This window comes from Triticum dicoccoides, chromosome 5B (genome assembly GCF_002162155.2).
Source record: "Triticum dicoccoides isolate Atlit2015 ecotype Zavitan chromosome 5B, WEW_v2.0, whole genome shotgun sequence".
NCBI classification, from domain to species: Eukaryota; Viridiplantae; Streptophyta; class Magnoliopsida; order Poales; family Poaceae; genus Triticum; species Triticum dicoccoides.
This window is the reverse complement of record NC_041389.1, coordinates 11974055-11999697: the sequence shown is the minus strand read 5'-3', so window position 1 is coordinate 11999697 and position 25643 is coordinate 11974055.

Here is a 25643-nt window from a genome sequence, read left to right as displayed (position 1 = left end):
CTTGTTGTGATTAGCTATCTAGGTCTATGTTTGCCACTATTAATATATCCATCAGTCATGTTTGTATATTAATTGCCATGTTGTAATATTTGTATTAACTATGGATCAACAAAGAGACTTCGAACAAGAAGAGATATTGGGGGACATAATCCGCGACGGACGTGATGTCTTGTCATTATTTCTCAACGACACCTATGGTCTGGAAGGAGAGGAAGCATGCTATAGTGATCGAACAATGGAGGAGGAAATCATGATCATGATGGCTTCAGCGACCGAATGCCGGTGGAAGAAGGAGACCGTGATGACGGCTTCGATGACCGAACGGAGTCAGGATCAGCTATTGCAAAGTCCGGCGAGGTATATATATATATATAAACCTGTGCTGACTAGCTAATTTATGCATTAGTTGTTTTGGTATGTACATATATTAACTCTTCTTTCTTCTTTAATAGCCCTTCAAATCGAGACAAACTTCGGTAACGAGACGAGGCTCGAAGAAAAGGTTGCGCCGGGATGAAAGGTTCATGATTACAGAAATCGCGGGGGATGGCCAACTAATTGAACCCCTCCGGACCAAGGAAGCATTTTCTGCTCAGTGCGGGGTTCTTGTTAGGGACATGATCCCGATGAGCATCCACCAATGGTATAAGCCTAAGAACAAAGACCCTCAAGTTTCTTATGTCGAGGATAGACAGAAAGATGATCTTTGGACCATGCTGAAGGAAAATATCACCCTACCTCCAGAGGAGGATCCGGATAAGCCAGTTATAGAGCCATTGGTCAAGGCTCATGCTCTCAAGAAGATGGCAGATCTATTAAGGAGGTGGAAGAATGAGTTGAAATCAACGTATGTCGACAAAGACAAGACTCCAGAATTCACCGGCTGATTTGAGAAGATAAGAGATCACTTGGCCGCATTTGTGGCCCATAAGACATCAGAGAAGAGCAAGAAGATGTCAACGACAAACAAGATAAATGCTGCAAAGAAGGAGCATCACCATCGCACGAGGTCAGGTGGCTACCTTAAAGCCCGGCCGTTGTGGGACAAGGCTCAGAGTGACCTGATTGCTAAAGGGGTCGAATGAGAGACATTGAACTGGCCAGACTGTTCGAGGACTTGGTTCTTCGGGGTTGGGGGAACCTTGGACCCTGAAACAGGGAAGTGCGTTTGGATGAAAGAGCAACTTGAAATACACGTCAAGATGCTTCAGAAGTATATCGTAGCAGCGCAGCAAGGGACGTTCATTCCTGATAGAGAGAACGACGAGCTCACAGAGGCCCTTGGGAATCCTGAGCACCTTGGACGAATAGAGGCACGCCAGGATCTGTTGCATGGAAGGTTGGATTTTCTGACGCAGGCGGTTACAAAACCCAAGACAGGAGGAGGAAAGTGGATCAGAGCGAACTGCAGAAGCTGAATGCAAGGGTACGAAAGCTAGAGGAACAAGTTGAGAGCCAGCGACCTGCCCAAGCTACCCCACCATCTTAGTGGAGAAGCAGCGTGGCTTCCACCGAGCTCGTTCAGCAGCCTGACTTCAGGCTCCTAGCTACCCCGTGGATGCTATCACGGAGGCTCAAAAGTGCCAGCTTATGATGCAGTGGCATAACCTCAAAGTCAAGGCGGTTGTTGGCTCTGTTGCACCTTCTGAACCCGACACAACTTTTCAATGCCTTCTGATTCCACAAGGCTATGCTATTGTGATGGTGGATGAAATAACGGAGGGATTTGAGGAGCTCCAGCTTGACCACCCTACAGGTGAAGGGGAGACTCGGGCGAGTCAGGGCAGTCTGCCTCCTCCTCCTCCTCCTCCTCCTCCTCCTCCTCCGCGAGTGATCAGGGCACTCCGCCTCCTTCTCCGACATGTGAGGGTGGCACTCTGCCTCCTTCTCCGCCTGCTCCGGTGCGTCCGAGCAGCCCGCCTCCTCCTCCGCCTTATCAGCAATGGCGGAACACAGACGCCGCCAATCCGGCTGCTCCGGCGCGACGGACCACTCCACCTCCTTCTACTACTTGTCAGAAGCAACGGAAGAGAGACGCCACCGCTCTGGCGTCTAGCAGTACAGCCAGAGGCGGGAGGCAATACAGATTCGGTCAATCTCTCAAGCCTGTAGAGAAGATACCATACAAGATGACCATGGAGGAAAACGGGAAGATCGTTGAAGCCCAAGTGAACACTACAAAAAAATACACTTCCGTGATGATACGTGTTTGTCATAGTAGGTCGCGTTTTTTGTCATGCATGTACATCCATGACGATTTTATGACAGAATCAAGATAGTCATACCTGTGTTGTCGTAGAAGTGTTCCATGACATTACAAAAATTATCATCATGGAAGTGACCACTTCCATGACAATAAATCGCGCGTCACAGAAGTGCTTTCGTCAAGGGTGACCAACACGTGGCATCCACCATAATGGAACGCCCTTAAGCTTTCGGGTCCAGTTTTGGATTCGATAACCCGTTAACAGCTCGGACCAATGGAGATATTCCACGTGTAAAATCATCATTGGCTGGAGGAAACACGTGTCAGCTCCGTGTTGGCACAGGTGTCACTCATCCAATTGGCAAGATGCGCCTATGATATGTTGACACGTGGACCGGCCCAAAAGTGGCCCATAAAGTTTAAATGGGCCGACCCAACTAAAGGCCCGCAAGATTTTGCAGACCATAATGGGCCGGCCCAGGTAAAGGCCCACGAGATTTTGCGGAAACTAATGGGCTGGCCCAACTAAAGGCACACAAGATTTAGCGGGCTATAATGGGCCAGCCCAGGTAAAGGCCCACGAGATTTTGCGGATCATAATGGGCTGCCCAGCTAAAGGCTCACGTGATTTAGCGGGCCATAATGGTCCGGCCCAGGTAAAGGCCCACGAGATTTTGCGGACCATATTGGGCTGGCCCAGCTAAAGGCCCACAAGATTTAGCGGGCCATAATGGGTCAGCCCAGGTAAAGGCCCAAAAGATTTTTGCGGGCCATAATGGGCCATCCCAGGTAAAGGCCCATAAGATTTGTGCGGGCCATAATGAGCTGGCCCAGGTAAAGGCCCACTAGATTTTTGCGGACCATAATGGGCCGGCCCAGCTAAAGGCCCACGAGATTTGACTGACATTAATGGGCCGGCCCAGCTATTGGCCCACAAGATTTTGAGGACCCTAGTTGGCCGACCCATTAACTAGCTACCTTGTTTTGGGCCAAATGTCGGCCCATATTTGATCCGGTCCATTAATGGCCTGCCACGTTCCGGGCCTAATAATGGCCCATATGAGATCCGGCCCATTAAAAGCCTACCAGGTTATGGGCCAAATTACGGCCCAGATCAAGTCCGGCCCTTTAAGAGGCTTTGGGCTAAATTATGGCCCATATGAGATTTGGCCTGTCAACTGGACGCTATGCTTTTGGGCCCACTTGCTAAAGGCCCATTTAGTAACTCGGCCTGGTATTAGTTTCGGCATGTTAAGGGCTCGTTTATCATTTCGGCCCAATATTAATTTCGGCCTGTTAAAAGCCCGTCATATAGTTGGGCCTAACTACGGCCCGGTTTGCATCCGGCCTGCTCGTAGCCGATAATCTGATTGGACCAAACAAAGACCGAGACAATTTTGGCCTGTTAAAAGCCCATGATTTGATTGGCACAATCATGTGCCGGGGTCCATTTCAAGCTGCAACCGGCCCATGAGCTGTTCGGCACGTTTATGGCCTAACCTACTTCTCATCCTCATAAAAGCCCATTGAGTTTTCTTGCGAAAAGAGGGCTGGCGGTTTACTCGGCCTATTAAAGGCCCGAACCTACTAGTGGGCCAGTTTACATTTAGGCCTTTTAACAGACCAAGATGATGGGGGCCATGATGCGGATCATACATTGTGATTGCATGACGGCCAGATTATGTACCGTAATTTGACGATTTGGCCGGTTTACTGTGAAGAGAGGATATATATACAGTAAAATAACTACAGCATCGTGAATAAGAAAAATCCTAGACTATACAATAAAGAAATTAAGACATATTACATCCACTGGGCATCAAAGTTTGCCACTATGATAATAAAGCACAAGCAGACAGCAGATTACATACACTAGGCATCAAAGATCGCCACAGTGCAAATAAACACGACGACAAAATAATATACCAAACCGACAGCACTTCAATAGAGTTCAAGAAAGGTTAGCCCTGCTGGGGAGCTGCATCGCAAGCAGCTGAGCAAGCTGATGAGACTGCGCTTGTTTAACACTTATATCCTCCTCACTCTGAAAGATAAACAAGCAGATAGATGGCAGGTTTTGCACATAAAAGTATCAGTGCTGACAATTCATCACATTTCCTACTGACGAATAAAGTGACACAGTTTAAAATTGCATTAACACAATGGTATTGTTCAGGTCAAGACATGGTAGGAAATGACATTGTGTAGGAGTTGGCAGCTTCACGACACCACTGGATTACAGATCAATAACTCATAAGTATCAATGGTTAGTGTGCTGTCAATTTATCCCATTTCAGATTGACAAATAAAGAGACGGTTTAAATAATAGTAGAATGATATGACATTGTTCATAGTTAAGACATTGCAGAATATGACATTGTGCTGCAGTGGGTAGGTTCACCACACCACTGGATTACGGATCAAGAACAGAAGCATACATGCAGTGCAAAAGAAGATCACTTGATCTGTATAGTTTAATTTACATGGTATGAAGAAGGAACTTGGTTGTACAACTGAAAACTTAAATTGAGAAGGACAAACTTTTGTTTATGAACGACACAATAAACTTTAAACATGAAATTTGATGCAAACACCAAAAATAAACAGCTGTTGCAGTCATGCCTAACCAAATATACACAACAAAGTTTGAAGGCTTGAGAAAGACAAACTTACATTATTGGTGAAGACAGGCTCTATAAAGCCCTTGTCCATGCTGATGGGGGGTAATTCAAGGAGTTTACCACAGAATCTTCTTCATAAGCATTGCCTTTATTCTACATTTTGTTAAGAGTAAATATAGATGCGATAATATAAGAAAAAATGGAGAATATTTAAGATAAGGTGAAGAGTGATGCTACATAACCAAGTAGCTATAAATGTAAGTACAGGTATACATGCAAAAGGTACAACCAAGAGCAATGCACAGCTAAACTTCTTCAGTACCATCAGTGTTATCCACCCTTATGGTAAGAGTAAATATAGATCTTATGTGTAGAAAATGGAGGGCAAAAGAAAATAAGCTGCAGAGTGATGGTACATGAACAACTACCTGTCAATATAAGTACACTGATAAAGGACAACATGTACTAAAAGAACAATGCAGACGTAAAAAAATTAATTGGCATTGGATATATTCTACACTAATGTAACCATTCATACAGATCAGATAATTTGGAGCGGACAATTGATAAGCAAGCTATCATGCATACTGATGTCACATAATGAACCAGGTATGTATGCAAGTACAGTGATACAGGACAACAGGTACTAACAAGAGCAAAGCAGCAGGCAGCATATTTGCGATATTATGTCGTTCTTTTCAAACCGAATTCTTCTTCGAGCAGATTTCCTGCAAAAAAGATCTGTAAGGCGCATGCAGAAAAGTAGAAGTTCAAATTGTCATGTGATTTCATAGACAGTACCTCATCCTGGGAACGAGACCAGTGCATAACAAGGTTTTTCCATTCAATGTCTTCTAAATTTAGCACAGGAGACTTCACCGGAAATTCGATTATAGACTTGTCATCAAAGTGTGATTTCCTCAGGTAACACCGATACTGCTGCAATGCTTCCTTGAAAAGCACAAGCAAGCTTTGCTTGTCATGACTATCCAGATTGACCCTCGCCTACTTACAACAATGTAATGAAATCATTGATGTGTTCAATTAGCAGAAAACAAGAAAATAATAACCATGAATAACAGCACATACATGTAAGTGTGACAGGAAGATGTGAAAATGGTGTTTGTCTTCACTATAATCTTCCCATGATGGGAATATATGCACGTAGTCCCTAACAACATTGAAAGCATTGTATTTTAAACTGGGAATAACTGGAATGGGGTTCCAATCTGCAGGAATTGGCCATCTCTACAATTGGGATATGTCTCCGGCCGGTGGACTTGCTGTACTTTTTGCTGGAGTGGGATTTTTCTGTGGTACGGCTGGTGCTATGGCAACTAAATTCGGTATACCTTTTGCTGAGTGCAGGTCCTGTGTGGTGGGCTTAGTGATGTGGCTAGTGAAGTATGGGTATAGTCTGCTGGAGTCGGTCCTACATTTTGTGTCGCTGGTTGTACGGCCAATATAAGTGGGTTGATGTCTGATTTCTCTGGCACCACCACGTTTTTCAAGGACTTTGCTGGTGCTCTTTCAGTTTCAGCAATCACCCTCTTCCTTTTTGATGTCTGATGCACAAGAACAGCATTTGAGTGAAAAAACAAGGTATGATGACAGATGAAAAATGTATTGATAATGCAAGCGCATGGCATCTCGACATATATGATGAGTAAACTAAGCAGATGGCGGTGCAACAAAGTAGAAGAAATGCAAGAAAACATATGCGAGATACGCGCAATCAATAAAACCTTGCCAAACTAGAACAGGCACCTTGATGGGTGAATAGGATAGGCCATCTGCCTTTGACTCCTCGAGGTTAAAATAGTCATTAGGATCATATTCTGAACAAGAATCAACAGGTGGGGAGCGTATGAGTTTCATTGCATCCAGAACAGCACTCAATGCCTTGGTGCCAATTTTGTAAGCCATTGCAGTGTTTAGCTTCAATAGTGGACTGCTGCTAGTGCAACACAAAGCAGCTACACAGATCATAGTGTAGATATAACGGGAAAAGCATAAGCATCAGAGTAAAATCAGCAAAGTGGAACTTGCTGGAATATATGTGCTAGTATTGTCGGTACGGCTAGAAAGGCTTCAGATACCGGCTCTCTTCAACTGAAGGTGCGGTACTGTTAATATCAGTATAACTCTCAAAGGCGACACAACTCCCCGCATTTCCTTGCTATTCTTACAGGATTCAAGTGGGCAGGCCACTACAAATCCTATTCCTATGTCTACAAAATCCTACGAATCCAAGAGGCCTGAAGAGTTCAAAGTGTCCATCACAACCGACCGTATAGACCTCTACACTTCAAATGTCCTTGCCGGCCCGTGAGCTGTTCGGCGTGTTTCAGGCCTAACCTACTTCTCAGCCTCATAAAAGCCCATTGAGTTTTCTTGCGAAAAGAGGGTCGATGGTTTACTCAGCCTATTAAAGGCCCAAATCTACTAGTGGGCCAGTTTACATTTAGGCCTTTTAACGGACCAAGATGACGGGGCCCATGATGCGAATCATACATCGTGATTGCATGAAGGCCCGATTATGTACCGTAATTTTACGGTTTGGCCGGTTTACTACGAAGACAGGATATATATACAGTAAAATAACTGCAGCATCGTGAATAAGAAAAAACCTAGACTATACAATAAAGAAATTATGGGATATTACATCCACTGGGCATCAAAGTTCCCACTATGATAATAAAGCACAAGCAGACAGCAGATTACATACACTGGGCATCAAAGATCGCCACCAGTGCAAATAAACACGACGACAAAATAATATACAAAACCGACATCACTTCAATAGAGTTAAAGAAAGGTTAGCCCTGTTGGGGAGCTGCATCGCGAGCAGCTGAGCAAGCTAATGAGACTGCGCTTGTTTAACACTTATATCCCCCTCACTCTGAAAGATAAACAAGCAGACAGATGGCAGGTTTTGCACATAAAAGTATCAGTGCTGACAATTCATCACATTTCTTACTGACGAATAAAGTGACACAGTTTAAAATTGCATTAACACAATATGGTATTGTTCAGGTCAAAACATGGTAGGAAATGACATTGTGAAGGAGTTGGTAGCTTCACGACACCAGTGGATTACAGATCAATAACTCATAAGTATCAATGGTTAGTGTGTTGCCAATTTATCCCATTTCAGATTGACAAATAAAGAGACGGTTTAAATAATTGTAGAACGATATGACATTGTTCATAGTTAAGACATTGCAGAATATGACATTGTGCTGCAGTGGGTAGGTTCACCACACCACTGGATTACGGATCAAGAACAGAAGCATACATGCAGTGCAAAAGAAGATCACTCGCTCTGTATAGTTTAATTTACATGGTATGAAGAAGGAACTTGGTTGTACAACTGAAAACTTAAATTGAGAAGGACAAACTTTTGTTTATGAACTATACAATAAACTTTAAACATGAAATTTGATGCAAACACCAAAAATAAACAGTTGTTGCAGTCATGCCTAACCAAATATACACAACAAAGTTTGAAGGCTTGAGAAGGACAAACTTACATTATTGGTGAAGACAGGCTCTATAAAGCCCTTGTCCATGCTGATGGGGGGGGGGGCAATTCAAGAAGTTTACCACGGAATCTTCTTCATAAGCATTGCCTTTATTCTACATTTTGTTAAGAGTAAATATAGATGTGATAATATAAGAAAAAATGGAGAATATTTAAGGTAAGATGAAGAGTGATGCTACATAACCAAGTAGCTATAACTGTAAGTACAGTGATACAGGCAAAAGGTACAGCCAAGAGCAATGCACAGCTAAACTTCTTTAGTACCATCGGTGTTATCCAACCTTATGGTAAGAGTAAATATAGATCTTATGTGTAGAAAATGGAGGGCAAAGGAAAAATAAGCTGCAGGGTGATGGTACATGAACAACTACCTGTCAATATAAGTACACTGATAAAGGACAGCACGTACTAAAAGAACAATGCAGAGCTAAAAAAATTAATTGGCATTGGATATATTCTACACTAATGTAACCATTCATACAGATCAGATAATTTGGAGCGGACAATTCATAAGCAAGCTATCATGCATACTGCTATCACATAATGAACCAGGTATGTATGCAAGTACAGTGATACAGGACTACAAGTACTAACAAGAGCAAAGCAGCGGGAAGCATATTTGCAATATTCTGTCGTTCTTTTCAAACCGGAATTCTTCTTCGAGCAGATTTCCTGCAAAAAAGATCCGTAAGGCGCATGCGGAAAAGTAGAAGTTCAAATTGTCATGTGATTTCATAGACAGTACCTCATCCTGGAACGAGACCAGTGCATAACAAGGTTTTTCCATTCAATGTCTTATAAATTTAGCACAGGAGACTTCACCGGAAGTTCGTTTATAGACTTGTCATCAAAGTGTGGTTTCCTCAGGTAACACCGATACAGCTGCAATGCTTCCTTGAAAAGCACAAGCAAGCTTTGCTCGTCATGATTATCCAGATTGACCCTCGCATACTTACAACAATATAATGAAATTGTTGATGTGTTCAATCAGCGGAAAACGGGAAACTAATAACCATGAATAACAGCACTTACACGTAAGTTGGACAGGAAGATGTGAAAATGGTGTTTGTCTTCACTATAATCTTCCCATGATGAGAATATATGCATGTAGTCCCTAACAACATTGAAAGCATTGTATTTTAAACTGGGAATAACTGGAATGGGGTTCCAATCTGCAGGAATTGGCCATCTCTGCAGTTGGGATAGGTCTTCGGCCGGTGGACTTGCTGTACTTTTTGCTGGAGTGGGATTTTTCTGTGGTACGGCTGGTGCTATGGCAACTGAAATCGGTATACCTTTTGCTGGAGTGCAGGTCTTGTGTGGTGGGCCTAGTGATGTGGCTAGTGAAGTATGGGTATAGTCTGCTGGAGTCGGTCCTACGTTTTGTGTCACTGGTTGTACAACCAATATAAGTGGGGTGCTGTCTGATTTCTCCGGCACCACCATGTTTTTCAAGGACTTTACTGGTGCTCCTTCAGGTTCGGCAGTCACCCTCTACCTTTTTGATGTCTGATGCACAAGAACAACATTTGAGTGGGAAAACAAGGTATGATGACAGATGAAATATGTATTGATAATGGATGGGCATGGCATCTCGACATATATGATGAATAAACTAAGCAGATGGCGGTGCAACAAAGTAGAAGAAATGCAAGACAACATATGAAATATACGCGCAATCAATAAAACCTTGCCAAACTATAACATGCACCTTGATGGGTGAACAGGACATGCCATCTGCTTTTGACTCCTCGAGGTTAAAATAGTCATTAGGATCATATTCTGAACAAGAATCAATAGGTGGGGAGCATATGAGTTTCATTGCATCCAGAACGGCACTCAATGCCTTGGTGCCAATTTTGTAAGTCATTGAAGTGTTTAGCTTCAAGAGTGGACTGCTGCTAGTGCGACACAAAGCAGCTACACAGATCATAGTGTAGATATAACGGAAAAACCGTAAGCATCAGAGTAAAATCAGCAAAGTGGAACTTGCTGGAATATATGTGCTAGTATTGCCGGTACGGCTAGAAAGGCTTTAGATACCAGCTCTCTTCAACTGAAGGTGCGGTACTATTAATATCAGTGTATCCCTCAAAGGCGACACAGCTCCTCGCATTTCCTTGCTATTCTTAAAGGATTCAAGTGGGCAGGCCACTACAAATCCTATTCCTATGTCTACAAAATCCTACGAATCCAAGAGGCCTGAAGAGTTCAAAGTGTCCATCACAACCGACCGTATAGACCTCTACACTTCAAATGTCCTTGCCGGCCCGTGAGCTGTTCGGCGTGTTTCAGGCCTAACCTACTTCTCAGCCTCATAAAAGCCCATTGAGTTTTCTTGCGAAAAGAGGGTCGATGGTTTACTCAGCCTATTAAAGGCCCAAATCTACTAGTGGGCCAGTTTACATTTAGGCCTTTTAACGGACCAAGATGACGGGGCCCATGATGCGAATCATACATCGTGATTGCATGACGGCCCGATTATGTACCGTAATTTTACGGTTTGGCCGGTTTACTACGAAGACAGGATATATATACAGTAAAATAACTGCAGCATCGTGAATAAGAAAAAACCTAGACTATACAATAAAGAAATTATGGGATATTACATCCACTGGGCATCAAAGTTCCCACTATGATAATAAAGCACAAGCAGACAGCAGATTACATACACTGGGCATCAAAGATCGCCACCAGTGCAAATAAACACGACGACAAAATAATATACAAAACTGACATCACTTCAATAGAGTTCAAGAAAGGTTAGCCCTGTTGGGGAGCTGCATCGCGAGCAGCTGAGCAAGCTAATGAGACTGCGCTTGTTTAACACTTATATCCCCCTCACTCTGAAAGATAAACAAGCAGACAGATGGCAGGTTTTGCACATAAAAGTATCAGTGCTGACAATTCATCACATTTCTTACTGACGAATAAAGTGACACAGTTTAAAATTGCATTAACACAATATGGTATTGTTCAGGTCAAAACATGGTAGGAAATGACATTGTGAAGGAGTTGGTAGCTTCACGACACCAGTGGATTACAGATCAATAACTCATAAGTATCAATGGTTAGTGTGTTGCCAATTTATCCCATTTCAGATTGACAAATAAAGAGACGGTTTAAATAATTGTAGAACGATATGACATTGTTCATAGTTAAGACATTGCAGAATATGACATTGTGCTACAGTGGGTAGGTTCACCACACCACTGGATTACGGATCAAGAACAGAAGCATACATGCAGTGCTTTAATTTACATGGTATGAAGAAGGAACTTGGTTGTACAACTGAAAACTTAAATTAAGAAGGACAAACTTTTGTTTATGAACTATACAATAAACTTTAAACATGCAATTTGATGCAAACACCAAAAATAAACAGCTGTTGCAGTCATGCCAAACCAAATATACACAACAAAGTTTGAAGGCTTGAGAAGGACAAACTTACATTATTGGTGAAGACAGGCTCTATAAAGCCCTTGTCCATGCTGATGGGGGGGGGGCAATTCAAGAAGTTTACCACGGAATCTTCTTCATAAGCATTGCCTTTATTCTACATTTTGTTAAGAGTAAATATAGATGTGATAATATAAGAAAAAATGGAGAATATTTAAGGTAAGATGAAGAGTGATGCTACATAACCAAGTAGCTATAACTATAAGTACAGTGATACAGGCAAAAGGTACAGCCAAGAGCAATGCACAGCTAAACTTCTTTAGTACCATCGGTGTTATCCAACCTTATGGTAAGAGTAAATATAGATCTTATGTGTAGAAAATGGAGGGCAAAGGAAAAATAAGCTGCAGGGTGATGGTACATGAACAACTACCTGTCAATATAAGTACACTGATAAAGGACAGCACGTACTAAAAGAACAATGCAGAGCTAAAAAAATTCATTGGCATTGGATATATTCTACACTAATGTAACCATTCATACAGATCAGATAATTTGGAGCGGATAATTCATAAGCAAGCTATCATGCATACTGCTATCACATAATGAACCAGGTATGTATGCAAGTACAGTGATACAGGACTACAAGTACTAACAAGAGCAAAGCAGCGGGAAGCATATTTGCAATATTCTGTCGTTCTTTTCAAACCGGAATTCTTCTTCGAGCAGATTTCCTGCAAAAAAGATCCGTAAGGCGCATGCGGAAAAGTAGAAGTTCAAATTGTCATGTGATTTCATAGACAGTACCTCATCCTGGAACGAGACCAGTGCATAACAAGGTTTTTCCATTCAATGTCTTATAAATTTAGCACAGGAGACTTCACCGGAAGTTCGTTTATAGACTTGTCATCAAAGTGTGGTTTCCTCAGGTAACACCGATACAGCTGCAATGCTTCCTTGAAAAGCACAAGCAAGCTTTGCTCGTCATGATTATCCAGATTGACCCTCGCATACTTACAACAATATAATGAAATCGTTGATGTGTTCAATCAGCGGAAAACGGGAAAATAATAACCATGAATAACAGCACTTACACGTAAGTTGGACAGGAAGATGTGAAAATGGTGTTTGTCTTCACTATAATCTTCCCATGATGAGAATATATGCATGTAGTCCCTAACAACATTGAAAGCATTGTATTTTAAACTGGGAATAACTGGAATGGGGTTCCAATCTGCAGGAATTGGCCATCTCTGCAGTTGGGATAGGTCTTCGGCCGGTGGACTTGCTGTACTTTTTGCTGGAGTGGGATTTTTCTGTGGTACGGCTGGTGCTATGGCAACTGAAATCGGTATACCTTTTGCTGGAGTGCAGGTCTTGTGTGGTGGGCCTAGTGATGTGGCTAGTGAAGTATGGGTATAGTCTGCTGGAGTCGGTCCTACGTTTTGTGTCACTGGTTGTACAACCAATATAAGTGGGGTGCTGTCTGATTTCTCCGGCACCACCATGTTTTTCAAGGACTTTACTGGTGCTCCTTCAGGTTCGGCAATCACCCTCTACCTTTTTGATGTCTGATGCACAAGAACAACATTTGAGTGGGAAAACAAGGTATGATGACAGATGAAATATGTATTGATAATGGATGGGCATGGCATCTCGACATATATGATGAATAAACTAAGCAGATGGCGGTGCAACAAAGTAGAAGAAATGCAAGACAACATATGAAATATACGCGCAATCAATAAAACCTTGCCAAACTATAACATGCACCTTGATGGGTGAACAGGACATGCCATCTGCTTTTGACTCCTCGAGGTTAAAATAGTCATTAGGATCACATTCTGAACAAGAATCAATAGGTGGGGAGCATATGAGTTTCATTGCATCCAGAACGGCACTCAATGCCTTGGTGCCAATTTTGTAAGTCATTGAAGTGTTTAGCTTCAAGAGTGGACTGCTGCTAGTGCGACACAAAGCAGCTACACAGATCATAGTGTAGATATAACGGAAAAACCGTAAGCATCAGAGTAAAATCAGCAAAGTGGAACTTGCTGGAATATATGTGCTAGTATTGCCGGTACGGCTAGAAAGGCTTTAGATACCAGCTCTCTTCAACTGAAGGTGCGGTACTATTAATATCAGTGTATCCCTCAAAGGCGACACAGCTCCTCGCATTTCCTTGCTATTCTTAAAGGATTCAAGTGGGCAGGCCACTACAAATCCTATTCCTATGTCTACAAAATCCTACGAATCCAAGAGGCCTGAAGAGTTCAAAGTGTCCATCACAACCGACCGTATAGACCTCTACACTTCAAATGTCCTTGCCGGCCCGTGAGCTGTTCGGCGTGTTTCAGGCCTAACCTACTTCTCAGCCTCATAAAAGCCCATTGAGTTTTCTTGCGAAAAGAGGGTCGATGGTTTACTCAGCCTATTAAAGGCCCAAATCTACTAGTGGGCCAGTTTACATTTAGGCCTTTTAACGGACCAAGATGACGGGGCCCATGATGCGAATCATACATCGTGATTGCATGACGGCCCGATTATGTACCGTAATTTTACGGTTTGGCCGGTTTACTACGAAGACAGGATATATATACAGTAAAATAACTGCAGCATCGTGAATAAGAAAAAACCTAGACTATACAATAAAGAAATTATGGGATATTACATCCACTGGGCATCAAAGTTCCCACTATGATAATAAAGCACAAGCAGACAGCAGATTACATACACTGGGCATCAAAGATCGCCACCAGTGCAAATAAACACGACGACAAAATAATATACAAAACTGACATCACTTCAATAGAGTTCAAGAAAGGTTAGCCCTGTTGGGGAGCTGCATCACGAGCAGCTGAGCAAGCTAATGAGACTGCGCTTGTTTAACACTTATATCCCCCTCACTCTGAAAGATAAACAAGCAGACAGATGGCAGGTTTTGCACATAAAAGTATCAGTGCTGACAATTCATCACATTTCTTACTGACGAATAAAGTGACACAGTTTAAAATTGCATTAACACAATATGGTATTGTTCAGGTCAAAACATGGTAGGAAATGACATTGTGAAGGAGTTGGTAGCTTCACGACACCAGTGGATTACAGATCAATAACTCATAAGTATCAATGGTTAGTGTGTTGCCAATTTATCCCATTTCAGATTGACAAATAAAGAGACGGTTTAAATAATTGTAGAACGATATGACATTGTTCATAGTTAAGACATTGCAGAATATGACATTGTGCTATAGTGGGTAGGTTCACCACACCACTGGATTACGGATCAAGAACAGAAGCATACATGCAGTGCAAAAGAAGATCACTCGCTCTGTATAGTTTAATTTACATGGTATGAAGAAGGAACTTGGTTGTACAACTGAAAACTTAAATTAAGAAGGACAAACTTTTGTTTATGAACTATACAATAAACTTTAAACATGCAATTTGATGCAAACACCAAAAATAAACAGCTGTTGCAGTCATGCCTAACCAAATATACACAACAAAGTTTGAAGGCTTGAGAAGGACAAACTTACATTATTGGTGAAGACAGGCTCTATAAAGCCCTTGTCCATGCTGATGGGGGGGGGGGGCAATTCAAGAAGTTTACCACGGAATCTTCTTCATAAGCATTGCCTTTATTCTACATTTTGTTAAGAGTAAATATAGATGTGATAATATAAGAAAAAATGGAGAATATTTAAGGTAAGATGAAGAGTGATGCTACATAACCAAGTAGCTATAACTGTAAGTACAGTGATACAGGCAAAAGGTACAGCCAAGAGCAATGCACAGCTAAACTTCTTTAGTACCATCGGTGTTATCCAACCTTATGGTAAGAGTAAATATAGATCTTATGTGTAGAAAATGGAGGGCAAAGGAAAAATAAGTTGCAGGGTGATGGTACATGAACAACTACCTGTCAATATAAGTACACTGATAAAGGACAGCACGTACTACAAGAACAATGCAGAGCTAAAAAAATTCATTGGCATTGGATATATTCTACACTAATGTAACCATTCATACAGATCAGATAATTTGGAGCGAACAATTCATAAGCAAGCTATCATGCATACTGCTATCACATAATGAACCAGGTATGTATGCAAGTACAGTGATACAGGACTACAAGTACTAACAAGAGCAAAGCAGCGGGAAGCATATTTGCAATATTCTGTCGTTCTTTTCAAACCGGAATTCTTCTTCGAGCAGATTTCCTGCAAAAAAGATCCGTAAGGCGCATGCGGAAAAGTAGAAGTTCAAATTGTCATGTGATTTCATAGACAGTACCTCATCCTGGAACGAGACCAGTGCATAACAAGGTTTTTCCATTCAATGTCTTATAAATTTAGCACAGGAGACTTCACCGGAAGTTCGTTTATAGACTTGTCATCAAAGTGTGGTTTCCTCAGGTAACACCGATACAGCTGCAATGCTTCCTTGAAAAGCACAAGCAAGCTTTGCTCGTCATGATTATCCAGATTGACCCTCGCATACTTACAACAATATAATGAAATCGTTGATGTGTTCAATCAGCGGAAAACGGGAAAATAATAACCATGAATAACAGCACTTACACGTAAGTTGGACAGGAAGATGTGAAAATGGTGTTTGTCTTCACTATAATCTTCCCATGATGAGAATATATGCATGTAGTCCCTAACAACATTGAAAGCATTGTCTTTTAAACTAGGAATAACTGGAATGGGGTTCCAATCTGCAGGAATTGGCCATCTCTGCAGTTGGGATAGGTCTTCGGCCGGTGGACTTGTTGTACTTTTTGCTGGAGTGGGATTTTTCTATGGTATGGCTGGTGCTATGGCAACTGAAATCGGTATACCTTTTGCTGGAGTGCAGGTCTTGTGTGGTGGGGCTAGTGTTGTGGCCAGTGAAGTATGGGTACAGTCTGCTGGAGTCGGTCCTACGTTTTGTGTCACTAGTTGTACAACCAATATAAGTGGGGTGCTGTCTGATTTCTCCGGCACCACCATGTTTTTCAAGGACTTTACTGGTGCTCCTTCAGGTTCGGCAATCACCCTCTACCTTTTTGATGTCTGATGCACAAGAACAGCATTTGAGTGGGAAAACAAGGTATGATGACAGATGAAATATGTATTGATAATGGATGGGCATGGCATCTCGACATATATGATGAGTAAACTAAGCAGATGGCGGTGCAACAAAGTAGAAGAAATGCAAGACAACATATGAAATATATGCGCAATCAATAAAACCTTGCCAAACTATAACATGCACCTTGATGGGTGAACAGGACATGCCATCTGCTTTTGACTCCTCGAGGTTAAAATAGTCATTAGGATCATATTCTGAACAAGAATCAATAGGTGGGGAGCATATGAGTTTCATTGCATCCAGAACGGCACTCAATGCCTTGGTGCCAATTTTGTAAGTCATTGAAGTGTTTAGCTTCAAGAGTGGACTGCTGCTAGTGCGACACAAAGCAGCTACACAGATCATAGTGTAGATATAACGGAAAAACCGTAAGCATCAGAGTAAAATCAGCAAAGTGGAACTTGCTGGAATATATGTGCTAGTATTGCCGGTACGGCTAGAAAGGCTTTAGATACCAGCTCTCTTCAACTGAAGGTGCGGTACTATTAATATCAGTGTATCCCTCAAAGGCGACACAGCTCCTCGCATTTCCTTGCTATTCTTAAAGGATTCAAGTGGGCAGGCCACTACAAATCCTATTCCTATGTCTACAAAATCCTACTAATCCAAGAGGCCGAAGATTTCAAAGTGTCCATCACAACTGACCGTATAGACCTCTACGCTACAAATGTCCCTGCTCATCCTCACTACAAGGAACATACTGTACTACTATCATACTCCCTCCGTTCAAAAATATAAGTCTTTGTAGAGATTTCCACTATGGATCACATAAAGATGTATCCAGATACATTTTAGAGTGTAGATTCACTCATTTTGCTCCATATGTAGTCCATGGTGGAATCTATACAAAGACTTGTATTTAGGAATGGAGAGAGTACTTATGAAAGAAGAATGGAGGAGGAACATGCTAAAGAAGAGCAAGCAGATATTGGATAATCAAATGTTCGTTGAGCAGTGTCCACACATGATGAACCAGAGCGCATTAAGAAAGCAACTCCTTGTTGTCTCTCTATATGTGGTGCACATGCTTTTCAGAACTAAAGTAGGAACATTAGCTGACCAATTAAATGTTATATGTTTTAGTAATATCAGCATCATATTAGATTCGTACTTGAGCAACAAGTTTGGGATTATGAGTGGCACGTTGTTTAGCTTGATGGATTCAGGAGCAGTGCTAAGCAGGTATGATGATGGTACTGAATATAAAGGCATGACTACATGCAAGTCGCGTGACTTTTGTCATTTGAGTTAGTCGACCATTTCAGGCGGTTGGATGAAGATCCTACGTCTCGTAACCCTTCTTCTTCCTTGTCTCTGATTCTTCCCATACAGAACACCGCACGGGCCGCCGGCCGGACCACCGGCCCCCACCTCCTGTGTTCCTCCGCCACCCCCACCCCCACCCCCACCCGCGTCGAGTTTTCTTGGTTCGGCGAGGCCCCACCACCGCCCGCACAACCATCGTCCCCACCCGAGCCCCTTCGTTGGCACCGGCAAACTCCATGAGCTCTGAAAAATCGACTGACCCAATTTTGAAATTTAGTCTACTGTGATTTAACTAGTGTGGAATATAAAAGGGGAAAACCATAAGCATTGGGAGTATAGTGTTGAGCGTGCCATGGCGGATCTGAAGGTGCAAACCGGACAGAGGCAACTTCGCGACCAATGTTTGCTTTCAACTAGCAAGTAAGTGATGGACAAGAAATCATAGTAAAGCAGTGGCGATCTATTTTCTTGTTGCGATAAATAAGTTGAGCAGATACGAAATAGTACCGCCTCTGGTGCGGCGCCGTGTATGCATCTGCTGAGAATTTGATGGTGTTGCGGTAGTGATGGCTGTCGATGGCATGGAAGCAGATCTAGGAGGGTAGACGGTGGCAGCAGGGCGCGGTGGACGAGACGGTCGTAGCAGCGGCACCGGCAAGGTGGACTACGGCGGGGATGAAGCGAGAGGACGGGATGCAAGGATCCCGGTCTGAAGTCGTGGATGAGAGAGGTCGATCTCTTATAATGGAGGGCGGCGTCGGGGTATCAGCTCCGGCATGGTGGAGGAGGACGGCGGTGGATGGGGGTGGCGGACAGAGGAGGCTGGGGTGGAGAGGGTGTTTTGGCGCCCACGTAGTACGAATGGGGAAATGGAGGAAGAGAGGAAGGGGGAACCATGTCTTCAGGGCGCGCTTGTCTCAAATGCGAGGAAATTTACAAACTTAGCCCCCGTTTCAAATTTCCTACATCATAGCAATATTAGTCGGTTGGGGATAGGACGGTAATCTCCCATACACCGAATATTTGCCGACGAGAGTGTGTTTTTGGCACCCACCGTGTATAAATAGGGAAGGGAATCGAATTTGGCCGAGGACATGCTGTTTTTTGGCGCCCACTGAGGGAGTCCTGGATTAGGGGGTGTCCGGATAGCCAGACTACCATCATCAGCCGAACTATCATCGGCCGGACTATCATCATCGACCGGACTCCAAGACTATGAAGATACAAGATTGAAGACTTCGCCCCGTGTCCGGATGGGACTTTCCTTGGCGTGGAAGGCAAGCTTGGCGATACGGATATGTAGATCTCCTACCATTGTAACCGACTCTATGTAACCCTAGCCCTCTCCGGTGTCTATATAAACCGGATGGCTCTAGTCCATAGAACAACAACAATCATACCATAGGCTAGCTTCTAGGGTTTAGCCTCCTTGATCTCGTGGTAGATCCACTCTTGTAAACATCCACAATATCAATATCAATCAAGCAGGACGTAGGGTTTTACCTCCATCAAGAGGGCCCGGACCTGGGTAAAACATCGTGTCCCTTGTCTCCTGTTACCATCCGCCTAGACGCACAGTTCGGGACCCCCTACCCGAGATCCGCCGGTTTTGACACCGACATTGGTGCTTTCATTGAGAGTTCCTCTGTGTCGTCACCGATAGGCTTGATGGCCTCTTCAATCGACAACGAAGCAGTCCTGGGTGAGACTTTTCTCCCCGGACAGATCTTCGTATTCGGTGGCTTCGCACTGCGGGCCAACTCACTTGGCCATCTAGAGCAGATCGAAAGCTACGCCCCTGGCCGTCAGGTCAGGTTTGGAAGCCTAAACTTCACGGCCGATATCCGCGGGGACTTGATCTTCGATGGACCTGAGCCACAGCCGAGCGTGTCGCACCGTCACGATGGCACGACCTGACTCTGCCGCCGGACAGCACCTTGGATGCTGCACACGAATCCGCTCCGACCCATAGTCCGGAGCCGATCGGTCAGATCGAGGACGGATGGCTGGACACCGCCTCGGGAGCTACGACTTCTACGGTGATGGAGCCAAACACTTACCTTGTCCCGCATAATGCTCATGACTCCAAGGTGCCGGACTCTTTGCCGGACTCCGAACCTCCTGCGCCCCCGCCAGTCGAATCCGATTGGGCGCCGATCATGGAATTCACCGCTGCGGACATCTTTCAGCACTCACCCTTCGGCGATATCTTAAATTCGCTGAAGCATCCCTCGCTATCCGGAGAGCCCTGGCCGAACTACGGCCAGGACGGTTGGGACGCGGACGATGAAGAAATTCAGAGCCCACCCACCACCCACTTCGTAGCCACCATCGACGATCTAACCGACGTACTCGACTACGACTCCGAAGACATCGACGGTATGGACGACGATGCCGGAGACTATCAAGAACCAGTACCTATAGGACACTGGAAGACCACCTCGTCATACGACATATACATGGTGGACACCCCAAAAGAGGGGGATGGCAAAGAAGCAGCGGAGGCCGATTCCTTAAAGAAACAGCCCAAGCACCGACGTCAGCGGCGCCGCTCTAAATCCCGCCACAGAAAGAATGGAGATTCCGGCATAGGAGATAATAGCACCCCATAAAGTGCCGAAGACAACCCCCTCCAGCACGATCCAGTGCAGGAGGAGGCAGAAGCAAGCCCTCACGAGAGGGCGGCAGACAAAGAGGTCGAGGATGATAACTACTTACCTCCCTCCGGAGACGAGGCAATCCTCGACGACGACGAATTCGTCGTGCCTGAGGATCCCGTCGAACAAGAGCGTTTCAAACGCAGGCTAATGGCCACGGCAAACAGCCTAAAGAAAAAGCAGCAACAGCTTCAAGCTGATCAAGACCTACTAGCCGACAGATGGACTGAGGTCCTCGCGGCCGAAGAGTATGAACTCGAACGCCCCTCCAAAAGTTACCCAAAACACAAGTTGCTCCCCCGACTAGAGGAGGAAGCATACAAACCTGCATCACCAGCGCACAATACGGCAGACCGACCACCTTGTGGCCGCGACAGAGAGGCATGCAATTCCTCCACCAAAACCGTACCCCGGCATCGCTCAAAAAGCATGAAGCCACGGGGGAATGCGCCGGACTTGCGAGATATATTGGAGTACAAGGCAAGACAATCCAGATCTATCTATGGATCACGCAGGCGCCCCAAGACCCACGACGAATACCGTCGCGCCGGATACAACTACTCCGGCCGGGCCGAACACAGCAGACAACGCTCTCTCGAGCTACGTCACGATATTGCTCAATACAGAGGCGCCGCACACCCACTATGCTTCACTGACGAAGTAATGGATCATCAAATCCCTGAAGGGTTTAAACCCGTTAATATCGAATCCTACGATGGCACAACAGACCCCGCGGTTTGGATTGAGGATTATCTCCTCCATATACATATGGCCCGCGGCGACGATCTTCACGCCATCAAATATCTCCCGCTCAAGCTTAAAGGACCAGCTCGGCATTGGCTTAACAGCCTGCCCGCAGAGTCAATTGGATGCTGGGAAGACCTGGAAGCCGCATTCCTCGACAACTTCCAGGGCACATATGTGCGACCACCCAACGCAGATGACCTAAGCCACATAATCCAGCAGCCAGACGAATCGGCCAGGCAATTCTGGACACGGTTCCTAACAAAGAAAAATCAAATCGTCGACTGTCCGGATGCAGAGGCCCTCGCTGCCTTCAAACATAACATCCGCGACGAGTGGTTGGCCCGACACCTAGGACAGGAGAAGCCGAAATCCATGGCAGCCCTCACATCACTCATGACCCGCTTCTGTGCGGGAGAGGATAGTTGGCTAGCTTGCAGCAACAACCTCAGCAAAAACGCTGGCAGTCCGGATACCAAGGACCGCAATGGCAGGTTGCGTTGAAACAAAAACAAACGCCGCATTAACGGCGACAGCAATGAGGATACGGCAGTCAACGCCGGATTCCGAGGCTCCAAGCCGGTCAACGGAAGAAGCCATTCAAAAGAACCACTCCGGGCCCGTCTCATTTGGACCGAATACTCGACCGCTCCTGTCAAATACATGGAACCCCCGAAAAGCCAGCTAACCACACCAACAGAGATTGTTGGGTGTTCAAGCAGGCAGGCAAATTAATCGCCGAAAATAGTGAAAAGGGGCTACACAGCGAAGACGAGGAAGAGACCCGGCCGCCGAACAACAGAGGACAAAAGGGATTCCCCCCTCAAGTTCGGACGGTAAACATGATATACCCAACGCATATTCCCAAGAGGGAGCGGAAGCGTGCACTAAGGGACGTATACGCGATGGAGCCAGTCGCCCCAAAATTCAACCCATGGTCCTCTTGCCCGATCACTTTCGATCGAAGAGACCATCCGACCAGTATACGCCATGGCGGATTCGCCGCATTGGTTTTAGACCCAATTGTCGATGGATTTCACCTCACGAGAGTCCTGATGGACGGCGGCAGTAGCCTGAACCTGCTTTATCAGGATACAGTGCGCAAGATGGGCATAGACCCTTCAAGGATTAAACCTACAAAGACAACCTTCAAAGGCGTCATACCAGGTGTCGAGGCCAGTTGTACAGGCTCAGTTACACTGGAAGTGGTCTTCGGATCCCCGGATAATTTCCGAAGCGAGGAGTTAATCTTCGACATCGTCCCGTTCCGCAGTGGCTATCACGCTCTGCTCGGACGAACCACGTTCGCAAAATTCAACGCGGTGCCGTATTATGCATACCTTAAGCTCAAGATGCCAGGCCCTCGTGGAGTCATCACGGTCAATGGAAACACGAAACGCTCCCTCCGAACGGAGGAACATACAGCGGCTCTCGCGGCAGAAGTACAGAGCAGCCTTTTAAGGCAATTATCGAGTCTGGCCGTTAAACGACCGGACACGGCCAAACGCGCCCGGAGAAACATCAACCAAGACCACCTGGCACGTTCCGAGCACGCGTAGACATGCGGCCTCAACCCCAGCCCTCGGTCAATTGTAAGACAAACTCTCCGCGTACATAATTACGCCCTGGAGATACCATGGGCATAGGGGGAGAGGCACAACCATAACAGACCCAGAGTGCGGTTCGACCACACCAGGGGCTCCCAAGTGTGTCGCTCTTTTTATCTTTTATTTCTCTCTCTTTTATTCAGAACTCTGTCCGGCGGCGAACCTGCTGAACTCATGATGCAACAGCCAGGGAGGGACAAAGGCCGCGACGAACACTGAGGTGGTCTCCATTACGAGCATTAAATTTGTTAAATACACCATTCTGCGGCCTACCCCTGGAGGGAGACGCCTTTAATTCGTCCAATCCCTTGCTTTCCGCACTATTTGTATCATTCCGTACTCATAACCGATCTTCTCGAATAAAATGTAGCACTTTTTGCCCATAATTGCATTACCTTATATATATATGTTCATTTACGACATGTTGCATCCGTACATTTTGGTACGGCCAAATACACCAGGGGCTTACGTTCCCCGCATTATGGTGTGATAAAGTCTGAACACTTTCACAAGTGCGGCACCCCGAACTTATAGCATTATATGAATCGGCTCTGAATCATGTCTTGGGTCAATAGTTGGGTTTGCCCGGCTCCCATGTTTGGCACCTTACGTTCCGTTCTATCGGCTAAGGTAGCACTGGGAGAACCACTGCGATTGCGCCCCGGTTGAGCCGGGTTAACGCCTCAGTGGAGAAAGCTAAAACTGACTGTCATGATAAGGCGAGAGACTGGTCGCTGTTCGACAGGTCCTTTCGGGTCCTTAAAGACCTACGCCGCTTCGAGCGAAGTTCCGGATAATGTCCGACGAAGGCGTGGATAGCGCCCCTAATTCGGTCTTCCGAATACTAGGGGCTTCGCCGAAATTTAAAATTATAGAATTCTATGGCTAAGTGAGAGTGTTCAAGCACTATAAGTCCGGTTGCCTTCTTTGTTGTGTTGAGCGCCTCCCTAGATGGACCCAAAAATGGGAACAAGAGTGCTCAATGTTTATCCAGAACACCCCAGCACTCGTGGCATGGGGCCTGAAGCCGACGACTTGCCATCTCTCAGATTTAATAAACGGCCGCACAGAAGGTAATATTTTAAATTAACAAGCGTTGCTTAGTGCATATGAACAAAGTTTTTAGCGCACAGGATAACACATTGCGAATTTACTCAACAATTACATCCCTGGGGCACTCATCCGCAATCTTGCGGGCACCCTTCAGGACAGTCCTATAGTACATTTCAGGCGTACGATATTCCTTGCCCGCTGGTGGCGCGTCAGTGATTAGCTTCTCCGCATCCAGCTTTCCCCAATGCACTTTTGCGCGGGCAAGGGCCCGACGAGCACCTTCAATACAGGCGGAGCGCTTGATAACCTCCACCCAGGGGCACGCATCCACCAACCGTCGCACGAGGCTGAAGTAGCTCCCAGGCATGGCCTCTCTAGGCCACAGCCGGACTATGAGGCCCTTCATGGCCTCCTCGGCCGCCTTGTGGAGCTCGACCAGCTGCTTCAGCTGGTCGCTAGGGGGCACCGGATGGCCGGCCTCAGCATACTGAGACCAGAAGACCTTCTCCATTGAGCTCCCCTCCTCGGCTCGATAGAATGCGGCGGCATCAGATACACTGCGAGGCAGATCTGCAAATGCCCCTAGAGAGCTCCGAATACGGGTAAGTAACACGTAATTTACATTCACATGCTTGCTTTGCATGAAAAATGCCTTACCCGCCGCTATCTTCCTCACCAACTCAATCTCCTGAAGGGACTTATGGGCATCGGCCTTGGCAGTCTTGGCACTTTCGAGAGCCGAGGCAAGCTCGGACTCTCGAGTCTTTGAGTCACGCTCCAAACTCTCATGCTTTTCCATGAGAGCCTGGAGCTCTTGCTGAACCACCGCCACCCGCACCTCCTGCTTTTCTTGCTCTGCTCGTTCCGCGGCTGCATTGCGTTCAGCCACAGACACGGCCTCCTTCAGGGTCGCCACCTCGTTTGTGGCCCCTGCAGTACCCATGTTATCCTTGTTATTTTTTGTTGCAACCTAAATCCTTTTCTGTAAGGTACAAGTTCAAAGTGGTGTCACTCACCTTCTTTGTCCTAGAGCTGCTCCTTGGCACGGCCGAGCTCTTGCTTGGACCGCTTGAGCTCCTGCTTCAAAGCACCGACCTCCGCAGTCAGTGCGGCAGAGGTCAGCAGCGCAGCCTGCAACCCATATTGACATAATTTTTTAGCAACCCTGCGTATATCTTTTTTTTCTTTCAGATCCTCAGTCCGGCTTTTCTTTCCGAACACCGAACCGAGCATCAGGGGCTACTGTCTATGCGGTATTACATTGCATATTTTTAACCTCTTACCTCAAAGCCTGATAGAAGGCTACTGCAGGCTTCGGTCAGCCCGCTCTTGGCGAGCTGTACCTTCTGAATCACCGCACTCATAATAGTGCGGTGTTCTTCCTCGATGGAAGCGCTCTGGAGCGCC